Raw genomic sequence first — 6,000 nt, forward strand, 5'->3', positions numbered from 1 at the left:
GCCTTTTGTCTGTGGGCAAGTTCCATGTCCTGTATTTTATCCTGAAACAGAAAGTGCAGGGCACCATTACCCCAAACTCATATACAACAACCCAGCAGCCAAGAGAATTGAGGCCATCCAGTGCCAGATGCAAGCCTCAAGTCTTTGTGTTTCTAGGGTCTGGGCCAGAGGACCTGGGGTGCAATAGTAGGTTAGCCAATTGTCTGTTCCCAGGAATCCACACCATCAGTGAACCCCAAAGAAAAAGAAAAGGCAGGAACCTTCAACTGGGATATATTTGGAAACAACTGCCAAGCTAGGTATGTTAGCAGCACATGCCTCCAATCCCAGCACTCTGAAGGCAGAGGCAGGCGGTGGATCTGAGTTTGAGGCCAGCCTGGTCTACACAGCAAGTTCCAGTATAGCCAGGGCTATAAAGAGAGACCCTGTCTCAAAATAAAATTAAAATAAAACTGCCAAAGAATGACAGGCCCTGGGCACTGAGCTTAGGGCTGAAGCTGGAGAGTCCTCAGCTCTCAGTCCTCCAGCACAGCTGGTTTCCTCTTCCTGTCTAGGCTCCAAAGACTCCCAAGCCAGAACTTGGCCTCTCACTCTGCTAGCCCCAACACCCATCCCCTGCCCTCGTCAGGGAGACCATTGACATGGTCCCAGATGGACCTGGAGACATCTAAAAGATCTTCATATGCTGGCAAGAATGAGCTCTTTGCCCCTTCTATCACTGAGGTGACCACTCGGGAGCAGTTATGTCCATAAGGCCCTGGGAACACGAAAGGCTCAAGGCACTGCAGAAAAGATTAAGTCAACTTGGAAGAAACATGTTTTTCCAATTAGTTATAAAACCACCCATGCTGGAACCTTTGCAGATCTAGATGGCCGCTTTGCCATTACCCAAAATTCCTCTCGTTCTTTCTTTCTCCACAAATAATTTCACAAGGTTTTCATGTGCATCCATATGAAAAGCCCATGAGTGTGGAATGAATGGGACAAAGTGCTCCCATCAGAAAGCAGGCAAATGCCTCCTCTCGCACCAACCCTGGGGAAGGGAAGGAGGAAGCAGGAACCATTCTAGCTAAAGTCTTCAGCCCACCTCAGTCAGACCTCATCCACACGTGCGATCACACTGATGTTTGAATTGGGTATGTGTTTTATTACACATTCACTGTTACGAAAAGTCCTTTCCTTGTTGACACTTCTTCCCTGTGCCAAGTCTAGGGCAGCCTGCCAGATAGAAAGGCCAACATCCTGGAGGAGCCACGGAGCTCGCTGGCCTTAAAGGGCCACACTGCCAACCACACAAGTTAAAGAATGTGGAAAAGCAGCACTTTCTCCCCTCTATGACACCAGTGTGAATTTAACAAGCTAAGGCATGCTCACTTTATAGATAAGAAGCTCACAGCCTGCTGAGTGGTGGAGGAGCCTAGATTTGAAAGTGTTGTTTGCCTCCAAGACCCACATTAGCCACTTACGATGACGCCCTGCTTGCAGGTCCTATGGAAGGCAGGGTCTTAAGACTCCCACTTAAGAAAGACCCACTTTTTTTCCTGGTATTCAAAAGTCAGTGAAAAGATTTTTACTTGTGTAATTTAAGTCCCACAACAAAGAAAGGAAGGCCTTTAACCCTGGGTCTAGAGGGGAAGATGGGAAACCCAGACACAGGAAGATGAGCTATGAAGACAGAGGGAGGCTCTGGGGGACCCTTAGTTTATAAATTACAAGGAAATGGGTCCTAAGGTCCAGATGCTGTCAACAAACTGGACGAAACCTCCCCTGGGTCCCCCCAGGCGCCTGCTCAGCAAGCTGACATCTCCACTTCATGCAGTGAGGTTGAACAGAGAACCCAGCCATGCTGAGAAACCCTTGGTTCATGGGAGCAGAGATGGCACATCTGTTGTTTTCAGTCACTATGATCATGACAGTGTCGTGCACGAACCACTGATCTCAAGTGTTGATCCTGTTTATCACACCTATGGAAGATGCAGTGTCCTTATACATCTCTCCAGTGTGACTCCTGAGGACCCCATAGGACATTATCCCTGCTCTACTGGAGCAGTGTGAGTGAAGGGAACTGGCTCTGGAGTGAAAAGACTCTCCTCCCTAGCCTCCCGGGGCCTCTGGCATCTTACCCAGGTGTCTCAGCTGTGGTCACCCTGACACGTAATGGTAAAGCTGGGTCATCTTACTAAGGCTGTCTGTCAGGTTTCCCCACTGTGGAGGTGTCCTTTCTATCCTCTGACAGAATGAAAAGCAGCCTGTATATTCTGTCCCCTGTGTCTGGAAACCCCACAATTTAAGTATCAGCGACTCCATGAGACCATTGCCCTATGCAACTCAAGACATTTCAGATCATCTGGTGAGACCAAACATTCTACCCAAACAGCAGTCACCAACTCCACTATCCTTTAATATTTTTCTTTTCCTTTGAGATAGGTCTCATATATCCCAGGCTGGATGCTAACTTACAATGTAGCCAAGAATGACCTGAAATGTCTGATCCCCTCCTTTCCTCACTCTATTTGGCCAGAAGGGAGGTGCAGTTGTTTATAATTCCATATTTCCTATGGGGGGGCCTCTGTTTCTTAGGCCATTCTACCTTGTCCACACCACACACGTCCCTGCACCCTCAGTTAAGCTAGATGGTCTTTAGGGAGGTGGGTTGATGCTGAAGGGGGAGGAGATAATTGTACTTCACTTCATCTGTGGGGCTAGCGGGCAGACAAGGCAGGAAGAATGCCCCTCTTTTCCTGTAATAGCACCCTAACCAGAACCTGTGAATGCTATCTTAGTTTCAAAATCGACTTTTTCTAATTTTTTTTAAAAAGACATATAAGTTTAGGCTGGTCTAACTCACTGAGTTACTAAGGGTGGCCTTGAACTTCTGACCCTCCTGTCTCCACCTCCTGAGTGCAGCACCATGAACAATTTAATGTAATGCTGTGAAATGAACCTCGGGCTTTATGCACAATAGACAAGTAGTCTACCAACTGAGCCGCATTCCTAGCCTCAGAAGTGAGTTTTTGCATTGACTTAGGCCAGCATGTAAACAGGAGAGATAAGGTAAGTTGTGCAGGAAACAACGGGAGTTTTCCTTTCATTGTTTCCAGACCTGGAGCCCAGCAGGCACCAGTGCTTGGTGACAAAGGCCAATGAGCCAAACATCTTCTGAAGGAACCTGCTGGGACTGCTTGGATTTTGAGAACAGCCTAGGAGAGAAGTCATTTACCCTTTCCAACCCCATCATTCTTCTCTGCAGAGGTCAGAAGTAAGCCAAAGGGCTGGGGATGTGGTTCAGAGGTAGGCCGCTCATCCTGCATACATGAGGCTGTACGTTTCATCCCCAGCACATAAGAATGGTGATAAGTTTATTAGATTTAATTTGTATTTTGTTTAGCATTGTATGTGTATATGAGGGCACACACAGGCCACTGCACTTGTACAGAGGTCAGGAGACAACTTTCAGGAGTGGGTTCTTTCCTTCCACCCTTCTGTGGGTTCCTTGAAATGAACTCAGATCAGCAGGCTTACCCAGCAAGCAACTGTAACCTCTCAACCATCTCTTCAGTCCAAAACAATGATAATAATAATATTTTTAAATGCCTATAAAGGGATAGGCTCAGACCTTTAATTGCAGATACTCAGCTGTCTGAGAAAGTTAGTGAGACCTTGTCTGAAAACAAAAGGTACAAAGGGGTTGGGGACGTAGTCAGTGACAAAGTGCTTGCCTGGCTTATGTGAGGCCCTGGGTTCAGTCCCAAGTGCTAAATACTTTTAATTGCTTATAACTAAATACAGTGGTGCACACCTTTAATCCCAGTGCTCCAGAGGCAGAGCCAGGCAGATCTCTGTGAGTTCTAGACCATCTAGAGGGCTACATGGTGAGACCTTGTCTCAACAACAATAGCTAATGAAAAAATACGAGTTGGGCATGGTGGTGCAGTTGAGAGCATTCGCAGCATAATCCTCGCAAGTTGGAGGACAACCTGGGCTACATTGGGAGTTTCAGGTCAGCTTCTACATAGGGACCCTGTCCCCAAAAGCTTAAATAGATAAATAAGACCCAGAGAAATGAAGTGACTCATTCAAGGTGACCCACTTAATAAAAAGGCTAGAGTTGAATGTCAAGTCCATCAGAACCCATCTGGTGGCCAAACCACTCCCGCTCCACCCCCACCCTAGTCTGGCCACAATGGGCAAAACTCCCAGGGTGGATGGCTGTGAAACTTCTTGTGGCCCTGTTTTGCTCCTTTGCTTCATTTTGTGGCTTTTCGTTCTGGTCTCTGGCTCTCATTCCATTCCTGAGGGCTCATACCAGGCCCAGGATCACCAGCAGGGGGAGCTATAATCCACTCTAGAACAGTCCCAAGGTGCCAACATTGGAGAATTAATGTGCTATCTCCCAAGAAAAATGTCCCTAACAATACCAGGCACCTACTAGCTCATAACTTGCCCCTGTGGCCTGCTGACCAGATGAGCTGGGACACAGGGCTTCATCTCCAGGGTTTTGTTCTTCATGGCAGTGCAAGGGGAATATACACCTCCCAGGTAAATGAAGTTCAGCACAAACCTTAATACCAAGTGTACACTTGAACTGTCATCTTTATCAAGGGAATTACTGTCCCAGACACCTCCTCCACACTGATGTTTCTCTTTTCAGCAACCCTTTTTATATTTCCAGATCTTTCCTATCCGAGGAGCACTTTCCTGCCTTCCAGCCAACACCTCAGGTAACTGCAAGGTGCTTGCTTTAAGAGGCCCCAAAAGCCAGCACAGCACTACATACCTATGATCCCAGAACCTCTGGAGTTGAGACAGGCGAATCTGCAAAAGTTCAAGGCTAGCTTGGCCTACATAGTGTCTAAAATGAGGGAAACACAGGGGAAAACAAAAGCAGAGTTGGAGACACAGCTCAGTTGGCAGAGTGTCTGTCTACCATGTGTGTAAGCTCTGGCACTGTATGAGCCAGACACTGCATGTAACCCAGCCTCCATCCCAGCGTTCAGGAGGGGAAGGCAGGGGGCTCACCAAGCTCATCCAGGAAAACATGAGGTATGAGAGACCATCTCACAGAAATGAACAAGTGCAGGTGAGATGGTTCAGTGGTTAAAATTTTGCTGCAGGGGTCTAATGAGCCCAGCTCAATCCTTAGGACCCACAGTGGGGAGCATGGACTCCTGAAAGAGGGTCCCTCCCTCCACACACCTTATCATGGATACAAGTGGGCACACACACAAATAAATCTTAAAAAATTAAAAAATACAAACAAAAACCAAATACAATAATAACAACAAACAAAACAAAACAAAAACCTCAAACTCAGGACATCGAGAGGGCCCTGAGAGTACAGGTACTTCACCAAGCCCAATAACCCAATAATGAGTTTGAACTCATATCCCACTTTGTAGGAATCAAAAATCACCCCCTACAATTTATCCTCCGGTCTCCACAGCAATGTGCACCTATACACATACAAACAAAATAAATGAGTAAGCAAATAAATAAGTAAAAATACAAACAAATGTTTTTTTAAACCCCTCAAATGCCAAGGTTCTCGAGCACTGTGCCTTTGCTTGTGTGTGTCTTCAATCTTCAACCTGAAACTCAGCCAGCACTTACTGAGTACCTATGTGTGTTATGTGAGTCCCTGGGGGATAGAGATACCAAGCTAGGAGTTTAAAACAACTTTGAAACCTCAGCACTCAGAAGAAGGGGATGGCTAACTCCAATTCCCAAAAACCTACCAGAGCACCCTTTGAAAGAAGGATTGCCTCCACCTCAAAGGCTGGCCTTCAAACCCAAGGTCAGGCAAGAAACAGGAGGACCAGGACCAGCCCCCAAAGTATGACAGTATTTCAGTCCCCTAATCCCAAGAAGGTAGGAACCCCAGGATGATGTCCTTGTACACTGGCTCAAAGCTATTATCTGCTTGATATAGGTCACTGTGGCTAAATGTGGCTAAAGATACATCTACTCTTTCTCCCCCATCCTGTTTTGTTTGTCACATAG

The sequence above is a fragment of the Cricetulus griseus genome, chromosome 7 (assembly GCF_003668045.3).
Source record: "Cricetulus griseus strain 17A/GY chromosome 7, alternate assembly CriGri-PICRH-1.0, whole genome shotgun sequence".
NCBI classification, from domain to species: domain Eukaryota; kingdom Metazoa; phylum Chordata; class Mammalia; order Rodentia; family Cricetidae; genus Cricetulus; species Cricetulus griseus.